This window comes from Amblyomma americanum, chromosome 10, assembly GCF_052857255.1.
Source record: "Amblyomma americanum isolate KBUSLIRL-KWMA chromosome 10, ASM5285725v1, whole genome shotgun sequence".
NCBI classification, from domain to species: Eukaryota; Metazoa; Arthropoda; class Arachnida; order Ixodida; family Ixodidae; genus Amblyomma; species Amblyomma americanum.
Window position 1 is genome coordinate 61,315,037 of NC_135506.1, and position 21,308 is coordinate 61,336,344.

Genomic DNA, 21,308 nt, shown 5'->3' on the forward strand with positions numbered 1-21,308 from the left:
AGTGGCTATTTCGTCACATAGTGTACATTCCGCGCCGTAATAACCGGGAGAGAATTTTGATAGTAAGTAAGGAGTCATTCGGATCGCGTCTGGAGTCGCCTACAGGTGGTCTCCTGCTCCTTCTCTAGGGTTTTATCTGGAGGGGAAAGATGTTCCCTTCTAGTTTAAAATGGTTAGCCATGTCGGGATATGATGCTAGGCGGTCATTTGAGAAATTCTCAGTAACTACCGCGTCCCCTGCTTGGCTGACAAATACTCGAGCTTTGATGTATGCCACTTCACTACCAGGATTCCTCGTGTGAGCCGACACCCATATCAACTCAATTGTTCTAAGTTCTTGTTTGACCAATTATGTTCATTGCTGCCTGAGCAAAATTCTGTCGCTCGCATAACTGCGCATGGCGAATTTATATAGTCGCTTAGTATAGTGTCAGCGTTGGTGTTAATGATGGCAAGTGCTATAGCCGCCTCTACTGCCGTTTCTGAGGATCTCGTTTTAGTAGGGCCGGAGACTAACAGTCTGCCTTGCATGTCTTGTTTCTGTGGGTATTCTGCGGCATCTACATACGCCGCTTGTTCATATGGGCTGTACACTCTATGTAGAGCTTCTGCCCTGGCTTTCCTTCTGCCCTCGTGGTGAGCAGGACAAATACTCTTTGGTAGTGGCGTGCCAGTATTGCCTGAGCGATGCGTTTAGGTATTTGTGCCTTGGTATCGAGTAGTGGCAGCTCGATGCCTAGTACTAGGCGATCAAGTATGGTCCTTCCTGCTTTGGTGCTGGAAAGCCGGCCTCGTTGCAATGTTAAGTGTGCTTCTTAAGCTCGTCTAGGGTGTTGTGTACCCCAAGGCACATGAGCTTTTCGGTGTAGGTACAGTTCGGTAGCCCTAATGCAACCTTGTATGCGTGATTCTACTTGGGCCTTTTCAGTGCTGTCTAATTTTAGGTATCGGACAGCGTAGACAAGCCTGCCCAGTAGAAAGGCTTGTACCATTCTGCAGCGTTCTTTCTCCTTCACTCCCGTCCTTATGTTGGCAATTCGTCTGACAAGTCTTCCTAATGTCTCCTTGTTACTCCTGTTTGACTGAAGGAGGAGCCCCAGGATTTTTATAGTTCGAACTTCATTTATAGGGAGCCCTTCCATCCAGATATTAAGTCGAGATGGAGGCTTATAATTTTTGGCTTGACGGCCTGCTGATGTGCCTCTGATTAAGAATAATTTTTTTCTTAGATGGCGAGCAAATTAGCCTTGCTTTACCCGCCAGGTATTCTATTATTTCTACAGCTTGTTGCAGGGTATCCTCTATCTGACCATGGCGGCCAGTTGTGGTCCATAGTGTGATATAACCTGCATAAAATCTGTGTCGCCGCACCGGGAAATGGAAATTGGTTTTTGAGGAAAGGAAATGGCACAGTAACTCTCTCAAATATCTCGGCGGACACTCGATCCGTGCCGTACGGGAATGCATAAAGGAGGGAAAGGAAGAAGAAAGGAAGAAAGTGGTGCCCTAGTAGAGGGTGGTGGTGGTGAAAATATTTTAATGAAATTGTTTCGGAGGATAGGATAGGAACAACTTTATTAATAAAATGCCGGCAACCGAAGGTTTAGCGCGTCGTGACGTTGGCCAAGCGTCGACCCGGGGTTATGCCCTGCTCTGCACTACCCCAGTTCGACCCGTTTGCGGTGGGTCGTGAGGCTGGTGCTTTTCGAGTGGAGGTTGTAGCGGCGGTTGGAGCTCTCATCCCGGAACCTCATTGGCGTAGGCTGCTGTCCGGGCTCTTTCGATAAGTTCTTTTTGACACGTTTTGTCCGAGCTGGTCAGAGCTCCCTCCTATCTCTCCTCCGTTGGCTGATTATTAACAGTAGCCGCCTGATTTCGTTGGCAGCCTTATGGTACAGGCCCGCCTTCTCCCCGCAGAATTTGCCTTGAGGGTCAAATGACTCCGGATCTATTGCGTGTAGTCTTCGTGGGCTGTTGTAAGTATTGGGGTACCAGGTCACTAGGGCATCCCAGGGAACGAGAGCGCGCATGCCTCAGCCCGAGCATTTCTCCCTCGCGCACCCAGTGAGACTGCCGTGGAACCTCCTACCCCACTTGCCCCACATACTTCAGCACTTAAGATTATTCCGTTCGGTCTACCCTCCGCCGGCTAAGGCTCTAGACAAAGGGGAGGAACTACACCTCCATAATAAAGGGCACCTCAAGAAATCTTGACTACCTGGGGATCTTTAGCATACACTGACACCGCACACCACACGGGCGCCTTTTGCGTCTCGCCTACATCGAAATGCGGCCGCCACAGTCGGTTTCGATCCCGGGTACTCCGGCTCAGTAGACGAGCCTTAATCACAGAGCCAGCGCGGCGGGTGCTGCCCCGAGGGTGGGAGACCAGGTGGGCCGAATGGTCCGCCGGGTCTCAAACAAGCGGGGCGGATTACGAAGCAAGGATGCACTGCGGCTTGCCCATGCTTTCGTAACGAGTAGAATCCTCTACTCAACTCCCTACTTGCACCTGCGCAAACATGATGATGACCAACTGGAGGTCATCCTGCGGAAAGTCATCAAGCGGGCTCTCGATCTTCCGATCGCCACGTCCAACCAGAGGCTTCTGGCCTTGGGCGTGGTGAACACATTTCGGGAGCTTCGAGAGGCCCACTTATGCAACCAATACACGCGTCTTGCACAGACCACGTCCGGTCGCCGCCTCTTGGACCGGCTACACATCAAACACGACTACCACATTGAGGAAAGGGAGAGAGTGCCAGAACCCTGGAGACGCGCCCTCCGGGTCCGACCCCTTCCCCGCAACATGTCCAGTGAAGACCATAGCGGTCGTCGCCAGGCGCGCGCGGAAGCGTTGGCGCGATACTATGGTAACCAAGAACATGTGTATTACGTAGACGTTGCCGGCCCACACCACGGGGGGTGGTACACGGCCGCAGTCGTACACAACACAAACACAGTTAACGGGCTCACTTTCAAAGCCTACAGCGCAACACACGCGGAGGAGATTGCCATTGCTCTGGCTCTCACGAATCCCAAGTCAAAACACATCATCACCGACTCGCGAGGGGCCTGTCGGAACTACGAGTTGGGCTGGGCTCCCCCGCTTGCCTGGCGCATACTGGAATATCGCTGTCGATCTGAAGATCCAACTCCACGCAACCTGATTTGGGCCCCCGGTCACCAGGGCCTCCAGGGAAACGAACAGGCCGATCAGGCCGCCCGCGCACTCTCTCCCCGGGCTATCTCCCTGTCCTTGGAAGGGTACTCCCAATCAGACAATCTGGCCATTACATTCAAACAAATCACCGATTACTACAAGGAGGAGCACCGGCGCTACCCGGCCCCTTGTAAGGGTCTGGATCGCGCTGACGAGCGCCTCCTCATCAAAATTCTCACTAACACTGTACTGTGCCCGGCGGTGCTTAAACACTTCAATACATCCTTTGATGGCACGTGCCAGTTCTGTGGGGAGGTGTCTGACACCTTCCACATGGTTTGGGCGTGTCAATCTAACCCATCTATCCCCCCCAACCCCAACCCCACCAGAGAGGACTGGGAGGCGGCCCTGCTCGGCTGTCAATACCTGAAGAGCCAAAAGGCCTTGGTTCAACGGACGCGGGCGGCGTTGCTTGCCAATGGGGCCCCGGAATAGGGGCTCCACCTAGTACTGTGAGGGGAAAGGGCCAATAGGGTCCTACCCCAATCACCTTTCTGTAAAAAATTTATTGCTTATAAATGTTTTTCACCACCACCACCACCACCACCCCGAGGGGATTGCTAATTTAGGAGGAATTTGTATTAATGAGAGGTTAGAAAGGAAAGGCGACAAGACTGGACCCTAGGGCGCTCCACTACCTTCCAGTGATATAAGATGTGATTTGATCACCCTCCGCGGTGGCACAGTGGTTAAGGCGCTCGTCTACTGCGCCGGAGTTCCCGGGTTCGAACCCGACCGTGGCGGCCACGTTTCGATGGAGGAGAACCGCAAGAGGCGCCCGTGTGCTGTGCGACGTTAGTGCACGTCCAAAATTCCCAGGTGGTCGAAATTGTTACCGGCGACCTCCACTACGGCACTTCTTTCAGTCCCACCTTCCTGTCTCTCTCACACATATGTGAGACGACTGCTGCTCCATTTCCTTTCCTGAAAATCCAATTTTCTCCCGTCCTGTCACTAATAATAATAATGATTGGTTTTGGGGTAAGGAAATGGCACAGTATCTGTCTCATATATCGTTGGACACCTGAACCGCGCCGTAAGGGAAGGGATAAACGAGGTAGTGAACGAAGGAAAAAAGAAATGCCGTAATGGAGGGCTTCGAAATAGTTTCGACCACCTGGGGATCTTTAACGTGCACTGACATCGCACAGCACACGGGCGGTGGTGGTGGTAGTGGTTTTATTAAAAAATAATAGTAAAAAGGAAGGAAAAGATTTTTGCTAGCCCCGGCATCTGCCATGGATACTGAAGCACCTGAGCTGCGGCAGCGGAAATAAAGGATAGCAGGCAGAATGGAGAAATGAAATGAAAGAGGTGAGGGGACAGGAAGGGAGGGTAGGGGGAGAAGTAATATGTACAAACTATTTACACAATAAGAAATGTGTCCAGGTTGTGCGCGTTATTTCATTTTAGAGGAATTAAATCACGCACGCACACATAACTGTGTTGGTTACAACTGGAGTGGGGCGTCCAGTTATTAATCGTTCAAGGTAGAACTCGCGGAGCGTTCGGTCACTGCGTGTAACTACCTGACGGAGAACAGACTGGACGTCAAGCCCGTGTGTTCGAGGAATGCACAGACGCTCACCAAAGTTCGCTCATGAGTGCGCGCACTGCCCTGCGGCCACAATAGCGCCTTGATGGAGTCTGGTAGTATGCCCTGCGCCCTATAGGCCGCGAGCATATCGCGACGAGCATCGGCGAACGCGGTACAGTGAAGGAGCAGGTGTTCTAGTGTTTTCACTGCACCGCATCCGTCACACACATCACTCGTCGCGATTCCGTGACGCACCCGTCGTTCCCCGGGCCACACGCAGCCAATGCGCGCGCGGAGGATCATTGTACGTTGTGACCGTGTAAGTGCGCGACAGTTGGTGACACTGTCGATGCGCTCACCTCCCGCGATGCGTGGGTCGGCGTGCTGCTTTCGGAGATGGTCGTGGATGGCCGCACGCACGTCCTCCAGCGCAAGCGGCAGATCGCTGGCAGGTAGTTGGTGTGCAGCGGTCGCGAGGTCGTCAGCTGCTTCGTTGCCTGCGATGCCGCAGTGACCGGGAACCCACTGTGCACGCACGGCACAACCTCGCTGCGCGAGGCACTCGATGCGCGAGCGAATTTCCCGCACTAGTGGGGTACCGCGGCCGTTAGATTGCAGGCGGCTGAGGGCGGCGCGGGAGTCACACAGCAGAGCACTCCTGGGCGGCGGAGGGTCGAGGGGGAGCCTTAGCCTTTTTCCTCCATAAAAACAAACACGGCCTTATGTAATTCAAAGTTCTTTTAAGTTGAAAATTGGTTTTTGTGGAAAGGAATTCGCGCAGTATCTGTCTCACTTATCGGCGGACACCTAAACCGCGCCGTAAGGGAAGGGATAAGGGAGGGAGTGAAAGAAGAAAGGAAGAAAGGGGTGCCGTAGTGGAGGGCTCCGGTATAATTTCGACCACCTGGGGATCTTTATCGTGCACTGACATCGCACAGCACACGGGTGCCCTTTGCGTTTTGCGTCCATAAAAACGCGGCCGCCGCGGTTTGGTTCGAACCCGGGAACTCCGCATCAGTAGCCGAGCGCCCTAACCACTGAGCCACCGCGGCGGTTGAAAGTTCTTTCTCCTAGGCTAATATACGAGAGCTTCCCTATTATAGCATCGTGCGTGACGTTATCGAAAGCCTTATTTAAATCCAAGCCTAATATGGCTTTAGTTCCTCTTCAACGTTCTGGGTCTATTGTGGCTGCCTTGAGTTGCAGCATAACATCATCTTGAGTGAAAAGATAAGCCCTGAAGCCTAGCATGGAATTTGGAAGTAAATTATTGTTCTGAGCGTATTCTTTTAGGGGGTTGAGAACTACATGCTCCATTAATTTTCCTAACAAGGATGTCAAAGAAATTGGGCATATATTCTCTATGCACAACTTCTTGCCTGGCTTTGGAATAAATTTAATCTTTGCATGCTTCCATTCTTGTGGAATGGTTCCTTCTATTCAATCCTTGTTCACGAGATTGGTGAGAGCTCTCACTGACCCCACGCCCAAGTTTATGAGACCTTTGTTGGCAACACCGTCGGGTTCGGCTGCCGAGTGGTGAGTAGTTGCCCCACGGCAAACCGCACCTCCGCCTCCGTGATTTCGGCGTGTAATCCCTCGTTTGGTGTCCCGCGATAGTCTGCCAGCGGTCCTTCTGGTGTTGTGTTTAAGTATCGGTCACGTAGTTCCGTTAAGAGTTCCTCTGTAGTGCCTTGATACTGATCCACTCATCTCATTAGTTGACTAAGTCTATAGTTTATTTGGTCGTGTGCGATCAAGAAGGTGTTTCAGCAGATGCCATGTCTTCTTGTACTAATGCTGACCATTCATGCGGTCACAAACCTACCACTATTGTTTGTGCTGAAACTCTACAATATAGGCTTTAATTTGTCGCTCTAATTGCGCAAATCTCTCTTAAAAGGTTCTGTTGAGTTTGTTCCCCTCCCAGCAGTTTTGTAAACAAAAATGTGCTTTCCACATGTGCAATAGCTGAGAGTTAGTGACTTGCCCATATTCTTCCATGGCCGTTTCAGTGGTGGCATCTTTAATATCTCTTTTTAGTGACTCCATTCAGTACTCTAGGATTTCCATTACTGTGTATGTGTTTTTTTCTTAAGTCTCTGAACTTGTGCCTGTCCGAAATTTTTACCTTGTTCAAGATTTGCCAAAGCAGAGCTATGGTAAAGGACAGGAAGAGGATTCAGAATTGGATTGAAGTTTAGAAACTTTATTGATCTGAAAGATCAATGGGGTGTGATTAATGGCCCCCTAACGGAGGGCGACCTTGCCCCCCCAATCCGCAAGCTTGGCGGATTCAAAATTCGGCGGGCAAAGTTGTTTTCTGCAACACCCACAGGAGGCCGCTAAAACTTGTAAAACAAAAAGATTACATCAAGACACACAATATTAATTTTGTGATTAATAAGGAAAGTAATTGCAGTATTGTCAATAACTGTTCTTTGTGAGTGCATTTCATAAATTCAATGCGTTGCAGTGTTTAGGACAGAATGAAGATCTTTTAAAAACAACACTTCATATCTTTCTGGCGTCACTGTCAAAAGTTGGAGGGATTAGATTGTGACTATAAATACCGCTACAAAAGCGAGTGGGTTTGTACTTGCACAGTACATATACTGAAAGTGGAACGATACGGAATAGATTGAACATGGCCCCCAGCGCAAGGATTACACGCAAAATCGTGAAGCGTTCCACATTTTTTTCCCTGTACAAATAAACCGCCGTTTCCCAAAACACATTTATGCTTCCTGTTTTTACTGCTCTAAACGTGTAGAGAAAAATTAGCTGATTTTACAAACTTGAGCCTCGGGTCAGCGTTCGCATCACACAGCCACATCGTAATTGGCTCGTGGCTCTAGCGCGTGGCTGTCAACATGACGTCACGCAATGCAATGGTAGGCTAAGTGATCCACCCGAAGCAGTACACAGAAGAGAATTCGGTAGAGTCAGTCAACCGCGCTTACACGTGGGAATGCAAAATCATTAGTTTTTGCGCGACGGAATTTCTTGCATTAAAGTTCTTTCTGCGATATTGTTCGCCTGCGTGGTTTGTTGTGCACGAAGACAGGCACATGTTCCGCACGCCATACCTCGTCAAGAAGAGGTACTGGGATGTTACGCGAGCCGCCGAGGCAGACGCCAGGCAGACTTTCATCAGTCAGGCTCCACCCCAACACCGCAGCCGCTCCACGACCCGCAAGCCCCAGGCCCCGCAGCTCACATCGAAGTCCTTTCCGGTGCTGAATCCTGCCGCACCAAAACAGCCGTCCATTCCTCACAAGCCCAAGGCCCGGTCCCGCTCCTGGACTGGAACCAGGCCACCACCACCTCCAGTCCCACCGAGGCCACCTGCCCAGGCACCCGGCCGCTGCACCAATGAGGTGAGCTGGGCAGGCGTAGTTTCCCAGGGCTCCGCCAACCCCCTCTATGAAGAGCTGCTGCGTGTCCGCGCGCAGCTCGCCTCCCTCCAGACCACCAACCACCGCCTCCAGGCACAGCTGCATGCCCACCAGCAGGCCCAAACCCCTACCCCGGTACCAGCGGCCCCGGCTGCCACTACCCCCACTCTTCCACCGCCACCTCTCCCTACTCGCGAACAGCCGGCCAAGAAGCGGGCCGCAACACCCACTACCTCCCTCACCACACCAACCCCGACCGATGGAACGCCAGCCCTGCCTCCCAATTTCGAACAACTCATGGAGGCGAGAATTCAGGCCGTGGTGCAGACGGCCATTCAGGCCCTCACAAATCAATTCGCCAACCTCACTACCCGTCTAGACGAATTTTCTCGCCAAATTGACGAGCGATTTAAGGAGCAAGAGTCTCGCCACGCGACAGCCTGTGCTGCCGTGCGGCCTAAAAAGAAAGCCCGGCTCCACAACGTCTCTAACTCATACACTGAAACCAAAGGTTCAGTGACGGCGAGACCACGCACTAGCCTAACCATAATAATAATAATAATAATAATAATAATAATAATAATAATAATAATAATAATAATTGGTTTTGGGGAAAGGAAATGGCACAGTATCTCTCTCATATATCGTTGGACACCTGAACCGCGCCGTAAGGGAAGGGATAAGGGAGGAAGTGCAAGAAGAAAGGAAGTGTGAGGTGCCGTAGTGGAGGGCGCCGGAATAATTTCGACCACCTGGGGATCTTTAACGTGCACTGACATCGCACAGCACAAGGGCGCCTTAGCGTTTTTCCTCCATAAAAACGCAGCCGCCGCGGTCGGGTTCGAACCCGGGAACTCCGGATCAGTAGTCGAGCGCCCTAACCACTGAGCCACCGCGGCGGGTACTAGCCTAACCATCTGGCAGTGGAACTGTCGAGGCTTTGGTTCCAAGCGGGGGCTGCTTCACCACTTCCGAGCTCGGGCAGACGGCCCCGACGTGCTCGCGCTGCAAGAGCCCTCCAATCCCCTCACCCTACCCAGCTACGTGCCCATCGTCCCCTTTTCTCCTACACCCCCTCGGGTTGCATTTCTTGTACGCCGTGCGCTCACTACTATCACCCACCCCTTAGACGTCCCCGAAATAAATTATCTCCTCATCGAACTCGTGCCGCAGCGCGCTCGGGATACTAGTCTCTTCATCCTCAACGTATACAGCCACCCGAAGTGCCTGCGGCACGACTTCGACCGACTATCAAGCTTGCTAAGCGAGCCGCACACAAATGTCCCCTTCTGATTGTAGGGGACCTCAACGCCCCGCACACGGCCTGGGGCTACACAGCCGACACACCCAAGGGGCGCAGGGTATGGCTCGCAGCTCAGCAGGCCGGCTTCTCTCTTCTCACAGACCCCAGCACCCCTACTAGCACCGGGAACAGCGTCTGCGCAGACACAACTCCTGACCACACCTTCACCCACCGCCTCTCTCACGCTGCGTGGTGTAACACCCAGGAGAATTTGGGTAGTGATCACTACATTATCGATATTCTCCTACAAGCAGGCCCAACACGTAGACCCTCTCGTGATGCTACCATCACGAATTGGGACTCGTTCGGCACCTCCAGAGAAGCCCGCACTCTACACACCATCTCAGACATAGCCACTTGGTGCGACCAACTCCAGCGTGATGTCAGCGCTGTAAGTCGCCAACTCCCAGATGACTGCCCTGCAGACACGATGGATTCCCATCTCCTGCACCTATGGGACGCCAAGGCGGGTCTCGAACGGAGATGGCGGCATCAGCGCTGGAATAGAACACTCAGACGCCGACTGGCCCGGCTCAACAAGGAAATTGAGGAGCATGCTGCAACACTGTCTCGCCAAAATTGGGTTTCTCTCTGTAACAAGCTGGACGGCAACATGAGCCTGCCCCAGACCTGGAACCTATTCCGTCATCTCATTGATTCGACTCAGTCCAAGACACACCAGAAACACAACCTCATACAGCTCATACACACATCCGAGGACTCCCCGCAGGAACTTCTCGAGGAGCTTCGTGATCTCTACTTCCCGGCATATCCCTCCGAAGACCACCCTGACTACACAGGCTCCCCCAACGACCTTCTTGACCAACCGATCACCGAGGCAGAAGTGAGGGCAGAACTTCAGCGCCTCAACGCGTCCTCAGCTCCTGGCCCCGACGGAGTGCACAACAAGGCACTCCGCAACCTCGATTCCACCTCCGTCAAAGCCCTAACTGACTACTTCAACGAATGCTGGCTGCGCGGCGCCCTCCCACCTCAATGGAAAGATGCTAAAGTAGTCTTTATTCCCAAATCCGGGAAACCACTTTTCCCCGCTAACCTCTGTCCCACCTCTCTTACGTCGAGTGTGGGCAAGCTCATGGAGCGGGTTCTCCAGACCCACCTCAGCCGGTATTTGGAGAACAACAACATTATGTCTTCGTGCATGTTTGGTTTCCGCCCGGGCTTGTCCACTCAGGACGTCTTTCTACAGCTCAAACACCACTACCTTGACTCCCCCGCGGGCGACACCAAGGCTATCCTCGGCGTCGACCTAACAAAAGCTTCCAATAACGTTACCCACGCAGCCATCCTAGAGGGCCTCCATGCTCTAGGTGTAGGCCCGCGGATGTACAATTACGTCCGTGATTTCCTCTCCGAACGAACAGCCACACTCACCATGGGCGACCACCGGCTGTCCGGTCTCACTAGGAGCACGGGGAACCCCTCAGGGTGCTGTACTGTCTCCTATCCTCTTTAATATAGCCCTTCTCCAACTCACCCAAATACCCGACATACATTTCAGCCTCTATGCTGACGACATCACTATCTGGGCTTAATCGAGGCAGTGACGCCGACATGGAACACAACCTACAGTCGGCCCTCAACATCATCGACTCATACGCTCGCGTGCGCGACCTAGCCTGCTCCCCTTCTAAATCAGAACTCTTCTTCTACCGCCCCAGGACGCACGACCCCGCCAACCCTCCCATCTCACTCACTCTAGGAAACCACCCCATTCCCCTGGTCTCCAAGATTCGCATCCTGGGCCTCGTCCTTCACTCCCACGGCGCGCATGGCAACACCATCCAAACTCTCAAGACCCCAGCCCAGCAAGCCACCCGTCTCATTCGGTGCGTGGCGAACCGGCGCGCGGGTCTGCGAGAGCGGAACACTCTCCGCCTCATCCAAGCTTACATCACGAGCCGCACGGCGTACTCATTCCCCTACCTCCCCCTAAAGCAGAAGGAGCGGGACCGCATCAACGCGCTCCGGGAAGTCGAGAAGTAGAGATGCCGGGAAGTAGAGATCTCGAAGCTCCTAGAGAAGTTCCTGCGGGGAGTCCTCGGATGTGTGTATGAGCTGCGCGAAGGTTGCCCTCCGCCTACCCCCCAGCACCTCTACTGCCCGGCTGCTCAACCTCGGTACCCACAACACGTTTGAGGAGCTGGCAGAAGCCACCCTAACAGTACAGCTGACTAGCCTGTCGAGTACCGCGGCAGGCCGCACTCTACTCTGTCAGCTAGGCATCACCCCGATCACCTATCCTAACGAGGGGGTTCCCATACCTCCAGACCTACGGTCCCATCTCATCATCCTTCTAATCCCTAAGAACATGCACCCTGAGCACGACGGAGAACGCAGGACAGCCCACGCCAAAGCCCTGCACAAGCTCTACGGCAACAGTCCCGAGGTAGCCTACGTGGACGCGGCAGCGTACTCGTCGGGCTCCCGCATGGTTCTCGCCGTCGCTAATTCTCAGGCCCGACTAATCGCATCAGGATCCGTCACCACAGACTCATCGGAAATTGCAGAGGAAGCGGCCATTGCACTCGCTCTTGCCTCCACCTCTGCCACCAAAATTATCTCCGACTCGAAATCCGCCCTATCCAATTTCGCCAAAGGCCTGATATCCCGCACGGTGGCTCGGCTTCTACGCTTCTGGCACCCCACCCACCCCGTAACCCTTATCTGGACCACCGCACACGCAGGCCTCCCGGGTAACGAGGAGGTCCACTCCCTCGCCCGAGGTTTCACTTTCCGGGCCGGAGTTGGACCTCCTCCGCCATCCCGAGAGCGTCTGCTTACGTTCAAAGATATTCTTGCTTACTACCGAGATACCCGGCGCGTTTACGCACCGCCGGCTCCCTCCCTAACCTTAATCGAGGCCTCCCACTGGCGCCGGCTCCAGACCCGAACTGCTCCCTACCCTATTCTCCTTCATGCCCGCTACCCCGATCAATTCCTTTCTTCTTGTAAGCTCTGCGGGAAACCGGGAGACTTCCTTCATGTCCTCCTCGCATGTCCTGCCTTCCCACACCCTCCATCCTCCACCACGGCGGAGTCATACTGGGAGACTCTCCTGGCCAGCTCCGCTGCTGCTGACCAGCGCCGGATAATTACCGACACCCTGAAGCGGATAGCCCTCCAAGGGCTGTCCTTTGCCCTGTAAGAGCAGCCCCCTAAGGGTTGCCTCGTGCCATGTTAGGGGGTTTGCCCCCCTCGGTATTTGGCAATCAATGTTTCTACCACCACCACCTCGCTCGGACAACGTTGCTCGTAGACCGTCGGCGTGATTTCGTCATCTTTTTGGAACCATTTCGGCCTCAACAAAAACAATGCCGGTCGCTGACGGAGTTCCGCCTAATGGGATTAGTAGTGCTTTCGCGTTAAAGCTTCGCGAATGTCGCCGCAAACGTGAGCGCTGGCAGCGACGGCTTAAAGATCAGTAGTTGCATGCGCACACGTGAGGCGGAGTGACAGCGTCACCGACGAGAGATCAATGAGCTTGGGGCGTCCGTGTGCTGTGCGATGTCCGTGCACGCACGTTAAAGATTGCCAGGTGGTCGAAGTCAGTTATAAAACTTTATTTTCACTACTGGGAGTGATGGGTTCTGTCGACCCCACCAGATGGCCCTCAGTCGGTGCTGAAGGGCGACCTCTTGTCACGCGCATCGTACTGTGCCCGGAATTTTACTTCTGTATTAGAGCTGGCCAGCAGGGTTTCCCACTTTTTGGAGCCTATTAAGTATCTGGGGTTATTCGGGCGGTGGGTCCACAGGACAGTCTCAAAAGATGTATTCCAACGTGGCTCTCTGGCTACATTTTGAGCAATCGGGTTTGAATTCGTCTGGGTTGAAGTGATGCGTTCTTACCGGGTTTAGAAGAATTTTGGTTTGGAGTTAACCCCATCTAACCTCCTGAGCTTTGGTAAGACTTTTCTGAGGCGGCGGTAGCGTTTTTTTTTCGGACAGTTTAAAGCACTGGCTGATTTCCTGGTAGCTGATGTGACCATCTACGCAGGGTTCGAACCCCACCGCGGCGGCTGCGTTTCGATCGAGGCGAAACGTGAAGGCGCCCGTGTGCTGTGCCATATCGGGGCACTTTAAATATCCTCAGGCGGTGGAAATTATTCCGGAGTCCTCCACTACAAAACCACTTTCTTCATTTCCTCTTTCACCCCCTCCTTTATTCCTTCCTTACGGCGCGAATCAGGCGTCCGCCGAGATATGTGAGATAATTACTGAGTCATTTCCTTTCCTCAAAAAACCAGCGGGCGCCTTAGAGTTTCGCCTGCATCGAAACGCGGCCACCGCGGTCGGTTTCACACCCGGGAACTCCGGATCAGTAGCCGAGCGCGCTAACCACTTAGCCACTGCGGCGGGTCACATTAATAATAATAATAATAATAATAATAATAATAATAATAATAATAATAATAATAATAATAATAATAATAATAATAATAATTTGTTTTGGGGGGAAAGGAAATGGCGCAGTATCTGTCTCATATATCGTTGGACACCTGAACCGCGCCGTAAGGGAAGGGATAAAGGAGGGAGTGAAAGAAGAGGTGCCGTAGTGGACGGCTCAGGAATAATTTCGACCACCTGAGGATCTTTAACGTGCACTGACATCGCACAGCACACGGGCGCCTTAGCGTTTTTCCTCCATAAAAATGGCCAGGCTTAGCTTGGTTAAGCCAAGAATGCGTTGCATATCTCGATGGAGTTGCGTGCTGCTCCGTTGACTCGATAGGCTATTGACTCGATCGCCATTGAAACTGCCCGTGTGGCAGCGCTCGATCGCCTTTGAGTCGATAGACCATCGGTTCGAGGGCCCTCGAAATGCCCGTGTGACAGGGGTATAAGACTGTCCCGGCGAAGGAGCGCAGCTCTTTTATACATATGCCGTGACGTCAATCATAGCGCAGCACCCCTAGCGGGAGGAGCGGGAGTCAGGTGGTGGCGTCGGCCGCGCGCGCCCGCGCCAGTTGGGGCCCAGCTTTTCCTCCGTGACGTCACGCGCCGGCGCAGCGCCCCTAGCGGGAGGAGCGGGAGTCAGGTGGTGGCTGCGGCCGCGCGCAACCGCGCGAGTTGGGGCCCAGCTTTTCCTCCGGCTGTCGTGACGTCACGTCACGTGGTTGCGCTAAATGTCAATGGTGGCTGCCCGGCCGCGCCCAAGGGCTGAACTGAGTGATTGCAATATGCAAGGCATAAAAACGCAGCCGTCGCGGTCGGGTTCGAACCCGGGAACTCCGGATCAGTAGTCGAGCGCCCTAACCACTGAGCCAACGCGGCGGGTCACATTCCCGATTGAGTTTTCGACCCTTCCGGGTCGCGCAAACGGCGGAGGATACCCCACGTTCGAGCGAGGTTCATCTCTCCCTCCTACTGGTCGCGTTTGCTGCCCCAATTTTATTCACATAATTTGAAGGCGTAATCCTCATTATCCTTATTGTGTCGCGGTAACTTTGTCCGGAGGGTGCGTTTCCATTTCTGTTTCTTTAGATGTCTTTCCTCGCTTTGCTTAGCCTCCCAAATATGCAGGAGGCGGCTGTCGGCAATCTCGATGTTGTCTTCCCCTTCTAAGGTTTTGGTAACTTCCGTGACGTTCTATTTTAGCTGTTCGGCCCATTCCCAGATGTCGCGAATGGGCTTCCCTTCCTGGTTGGATCTGACTGCGCTAAACTGGTCCCATCTGAGGCGGCCGGCGCGCGTAATCTGCGCGGTTTAAGGCCTTCGTTGAGGATGCATACCAGTACGTGTTGGTCGCTCCCAAAATTTAGCTCCCAATCGTGCCATTCGAGGCTGCGGACGTTTTTGGAGAGGATACGTGAGATCCGGGGACGTATCCACACAAACGCTGTTGCCCACTCTCGTCGAGCTCTCGGGGTCAGTGTGTAACGAAAACCTCTGGCCGTGCATGGCGGCCTCCCACAATCGTCAACCTTTTGGGCACTGATCAGAGTACCCCCTGGGGCCGTATTCCGAGTTAGTGTCACAATAAAAAGCGTCATAATCTGCCGCAGCGGCAACACCTGATTTGTCAAAAAACCGGAAGCGGATGTCGGTTCGGTTGCGACTGTGAGCAACTGCAGGATGTCACTGCGTTGCGGTTGCCGCAGCGAAACGTCCAGCGGCGCTTTTGCTCTTTGCCGAGAAAAGGAACGCGACCAATGTGACAGAAGAAACATTCAGCCAAAAGTTTGGTTGCGCACCAAATTCCACTGTAAAGGGGTAATATCAAAGCTGCTTTATTTACTCAGTTAACTTCAGCAAATACAAACAATGTAGTTCAGGCACTTTTTCGGCACCGTAAAGGCCGGAGGTGTATTTAAAAAAGAGAATATTGTACGCAACCACGCATGGTAAATAAAAGGCAGCTAGTTTTTTCGCACAGCACGGCGTTTTACGTTCATCTTGAGGAAAAGGGAACGGAGAGGGAAATTTGTAGCATGCACTCATTCGCTGCACAGTGCGCCCTTTGTGCCGGGCTGAACCAAGACGCTGTGACGACTTGCCGTCTGCAACATCGCTTAATGTAAACTGGTGCTGAGATCGGACGGTTATGGAGACGGTAATTTATGTTGGTTCATTAATTTTATGCAGGCACTCCAAATAAATAAAAGGGATGAGCTAAAAAAAATCTTACTGTGTTTTTCTTGATATACGCGTTGGGAGAGTCCACATACGAAGTTTTCATAGGTTCGCCATGGTACAAAGTGCACGCATGCCCATTGACGCTTTAAAACTAACTTGCAAGCTAACTCGCGAGCTCAGTGATGCAGAGCCACACCATCGCAGCTATCGAGAACCGTAAGAGACACCAAAAAAAACCTCCTCCGGCATGTCAAACGCTTCGGTGTAACAGCGCATCTTTGGCGACTGAACATCCGTGCACGTTAGTGGCTTCACGCTGGCAGAAATTGCACACGATCACAATGCAGGACGCTTCAACAGCTAATAGAGAGCTCTAGAATAGGAAATGCACATTTCTGCTTTGTAAACGCAAGTATTTCGCGTGTCATTCTCCTTTATGTTACATCATTCAACATACGCAGACGAGATAACTAGGTGATAGTGGCGCCATCCAGTTTGAATTAAGAAAACAATTTCTGCAACAAACCGGCGCTCGTTAGGCCTAGGAGCTACCGAAATGTCCAACGAAATAAAAAAAAGTCCAAATTTATCGTCCATACAATTTGTTATAGGCAAGACAAGACGAAGCGAAAGCCCCGTACCCAGTTTATAAAAGCCAGTTCACGGGCCGAGAAACGCAGTAACATCGACGAGTCCACTTCGAAGCGAGGGGCTCTGTTAAGTGGAAGCCCACAAGGCCGATGGGACCCCCCCCCCCTGCACCTGTTACCAGGAGTGGTCATGCCCGAGGGGGAATCGAGGAATGTACGTCGAGGCGTGACGCCCGCGCTTAGGGTGAAAGGCGGCACTAATCCTTTCTGTCCCGACGCGTGGCAACCGGTGCATCGAATGCGCATGCAGCGAGCTGCGCATTCCACTGGGCTCGCGACAGCCCACGGGGACAATGCCCCCCCCCCCCCCCGCACCTGTTACCAGAAGCGATCATGTCCCGCGGAAGACATTCCTTAGCTGTCAATCCGATGCGTGGCAATCGATGGAATGTGCATGCAGCGAGCTGCGTACGCGGAGTCACGCGCCCTGCACGTTCCAGGAGGAGCGGGGTCCACTGGGCTCCGCCCACTTGTACATTGCATGGCTATTGGTTCAGATTGGGCGAGAGCTGGTTTGGTAAAGCTCCGCCCAAAATCGAAGGGTTTAAAACCCGTGGGAAACAACGATTTTGGACGAGCGCGCCGAGTCTCAAGCTCGGCCGTTTTTAACAGACTTTTTTTAAACAGCCTTTTTTAAGCAGCCTTTTTTTTAAACAGCCTTTCTTTAAACAGCCTTTTCTTTAAACTGCCTTGTCATCACTGCCTTGTATTTCGGTCCCGTCTTTAATAAATAAGTTCTGTTCTAAGAAGTTGGAATTGCTGCCCCAACCGGCAACGTGTCGCCGGACGAGACCTGAAGTACTCTTTCGTACTGCTAAAAGCCGTTCCCATCCGAAGGAGAGCAGGGAAGTTTAACTGGTGCCGTGACCAGGATCGTCTGAGCGGCTTCCTGCAGAGCGGTTGGAGGCAGTACCTTCCTGAAGATTGACGCGGCAACATCTTGGTGAGAAGCCCCGGGGACCAAGGTCCAAGTGAGGCGATACCCTGGTGCAAGGCCTCGGAGTCAAGGCTCCACGTCAGCGCTGACAGCGAGGAAGCGGACCGACGGAGCGGAGCGCGGCGACTTCGGCGGCATCTGTGGCTGGCGACTTCATCGGCCTGGAGGACGTGACGGGCACCGCAGTGAGCACGGTGGGACTCCCGCCCCTTCCGCCACCAGCTCAACGTGAACAGCGGAAAGACACCGACCCAGCGCAGCACGAACAAGAAGTCTGCAGAACACAGGTGGGCCCTTTCCCGTTTTCTCCGGGAACGCGATGTCAGTCACTACTCGAGCACAGAGGCTGCGCGTGGGAAGTCAAAACGCTAGTGACACGGACTCTGACGGGGAAGACACGGAGAACGTGACGATTACGGATGGGCAGAGTGCTAACACCCCGGCGTGTGACAGCAGCCAGGGTAGCACGCGCTTGAGGGAGCAGGAGCTCGAGATTGAAGCTCTTAAGCTAAAAATTCAGCTCCAGACACTGATTCAGAAAGGTCAGAGTACCTCGGGAAATGGCAGCAGAAAGGAAAAATTGGGTCGGCACGCGGATGATCTAAGGGCAGTCCTCGCGCCAATGCCACAGTTGGAAGACCTCATTCCTGCATGGTTCAAAAGCGCCGAAAATATGATAAGGGCCTGCGAGATCCCGAATGACATCGCGGGGCCAATTATAATGCCCTTCCTGAATGAAAAAACTCGGGCACTCGTGGCTAACCAGGCGGTCGACACGGTAATGAGTTTCGAGGAAATTCGGGAGCTAGTACTCGCGGAGCTCAGATTAACTGCTGAAGAATACAAGCGCAGGTTCTACACTTGTAGGAAAGGTGCCGAAAGCTGGGGTCAGTTTGTCACCCAGCTGGACGTAACGCTTGGATACTACTTGCAAAGTAGGAAAGTGAGAACATTAGAGGACGTGCGAGCCTTAATGGTTGCAGACCGCGCTAAGCAGACTATGCCGGACGAAATGCGCGAGTACATTCTCCAACAGGAGACAGATAAGTGGTTGACACCCAAGGAGCTTGCGCAACTTGCCGAACAATATGAAGACAGTAGGCGTGGGCGCCGCCGAAGGGCTGCAGAGGAGCCGAAAAAGTATGAGGCAAAGCCGCGCGAGCCACGGAATCAAGCAAATCGATCCAAGGACGAGCACAGGCAACCGCCAAAATGCTATGGCTGTGGTAAATTCGGTCACGTGCAGTGGAACTGCCCACAGAAGAGGCCCAATGTAGGGTCTGGTAATGAGCTAGGTCGTCACCAGCAGGACGCAACGATGACAGCGAGAGCCGCGGTCGAATCCGTAACGCGAGCTGAGGGTATGTATGGGCGCGTCCCTCAAGGCCCATTAAGAATCCTTCAAAAGACATGGACAGGGAACTGGACACCACCTATGGGCCTAAATAAGGCTACGTCAGAGTTTCTGATCAAGCTGCGGCAGCAAATGGCTGAAGTAGCAAGGAGGGTAGATCACCAAATCAAGCAGCTGGAGAAAGCGTATGCGGAGAAATACAATCTAAGGGCACGGGCCAAAGGGTTCTGTGAGGGTGGGGAAGTCCTCGTGTTAGATACGAACCAGCAGAACAAGATGCGACCTAAATGGTTGGGCCCAGCAACGATTAAAGAGCATAGACGACCCGATAGCTATGTTGTCAAGTTCAGAGATGGTTCTGAGCGATGGGTGCACGCCAATAGACTAAGAAAGTGTTACGCCAGAGTGAACAACGTAAGCGTAATTTTTGAGTCTGACGGAGAGTTTGGGGATATAAAAGGTGTTCCGGAATTCCATAGTGGGAGTTGCACCTTTGAATCCACACTACATGAGTCCACGCATCTGACCCAGGAACAAATCAGGAAGCCGCCTGTGCTAGGTAGATGGATCAGACATCGCGGGCCAAGGAACGTACGGGACGGTGGCCCAACCTGAGTGTGTGTGTGTGAGTGCTTGTGGACTGACATCTCAAGTGCATTAATGATGGACTCCTTGTGTGATGAGTGTTTAGACTGGTATTTGCTCGCAAAGAGAAAAATATGTAAATCTGAGTGTAGATGCATGCAACAAGATATCCTTGTTAACCTACTCTTTTCGCTATTGCCATAAGTAGTATGTGAAGTGCCCCTCCTTGGTTTGTGTTTTTTTTTGTGCTGGTACTTGTGCTTGCGTCCGCATGCCTGAAGGTATCTTCCCTAGCATGTTTTTTTTTCTTTCAATTGTTAGTAGGATGCAGAAGGCTATTTTTTTTGTGCTGGTACAGCGGCCAGTGGGGGCCCGGACCCTTTTGCTTTCGCGCATTTTGTATGTGGTTGAAGGCCGGATTTTTTTGTTCTGCTATTGTGGGCTTCGGTATGTTGTTTGTACAGCAAGTGTCCCTCCAACATTCTTGGTGGGGAGGTGTTAAGTGGAAGCCCACAAGGCCGATGGGAACCCCCCCCCCCCCCCTGCACCTGTTACCAGGAGCGGTCATGCCCGAGGGGGAATCGAGGAATGTACGTCGAGGCGTGACGCCCGCGCTTAGGGTGAAAGGCGGCACTAATCCTTTCTGTCCCGACGCGTGGCAACCGGTGCATCGAATGCGCATGCAGCGAGCTGCGCATTCCACTGGGCTCGCGACAGCCCACGGGGACAATGCCCCCCCCCCCCCCGCACCTGTTACCAGAAGCGATCATGTCCCGCGGAAGACATTCCTTAGCTGTCAATCCGATGCGTGGCAATCGATGGAATGTGCATGCAGCGAGCTGCGTACGCGGAGTCACGCGCCCTGCACGTTCCAGGAGGAGCGGGGTCCACTGGGCTCCGCCCACTTGTACATTGCATGGCTATTGGTTCAGATTGGGCGAGAGCTGGTTTGGTAAAGCTCCGCCCAAAATCGAAGGGTTTAAAACCCGTGGGAAACAACGATTTTGGACGAGCGCGCCGAGTCTCAAGCTCGGCCGTTTTTAACAGACTTTTTTTAAACAGCCTTTTTTAAGCAGCCTTTTTTTTAAACAGCCTTTCTTTAAACAGCCTTTTCTTTAAACTGCCTTGTCATCACTGCCTTGTATTTCGGTCCCGTCTTTAATAAATAAGTTTTGTTCTAAGAAGTTGGAATTGCTGCCCCAACCGGCAACGTGTCGCCGGACGAGACCTGAAGTACTCTTTCGTACTGCTAACCGCCGTTCCCACCGGAAGGAGGGCAGAGAGAAGTTTAACTGGCTCCACTTCAGAGCACACCACCATGTTGGCTGTCGAGCTTCTGCCGCGTATGATATGTGTTTGACGTCATCGTCCGGTTTCTTCGACCCTTTTCACTGCTTCCGAACCACCACATCCGCTTCCAGCGTTTCGGCCAATCAGGTGTGCCCGTTGTGGCAAATTATGACGCTTTTTATTATGACACAAACTCAGAATACGGACCCCGGCCTGATTATGTACGTTGAAATCCCCCACTACCGCGAGTGGCCGTTTCCCGCTAATTTTGTGAGCCTCGCAGAGCAGGGCTCTCAGCCTTATCTTCCTTTGTTTAGGCGAGCTGTATATATTCAATAGAAAGAAAGAGGCTGGATTGTGTTTACTTGCCTGTTTAAATTTCGACGAAGACGTTCTCGATTTCCCGCGAATCGATTTCGTGTTCTATCACCG

The 21,308-nt window shown here is 52.9% G+C and overlaps 1 non-coding gene across 1 annotated transcript; it reads left to right on the top strand.

The window, feature by feature from the left end:
- The first annotated feature begins 7,355 nt into the window (after positions 1 to 7,355).
- Positions 7,356 to 7,460, top strand: LOC144108914 (U6 spliceosomal RNA). Its single transcript, XR_013309552.1, has one exon. It is a non-coding gene; the product is annotated as a U6 spliceosomal RNA (small nuclear RNA).
- The last annotated feature ends 13,848 nt before the right edge of the window (positions 7,461 to 21,308 follow it).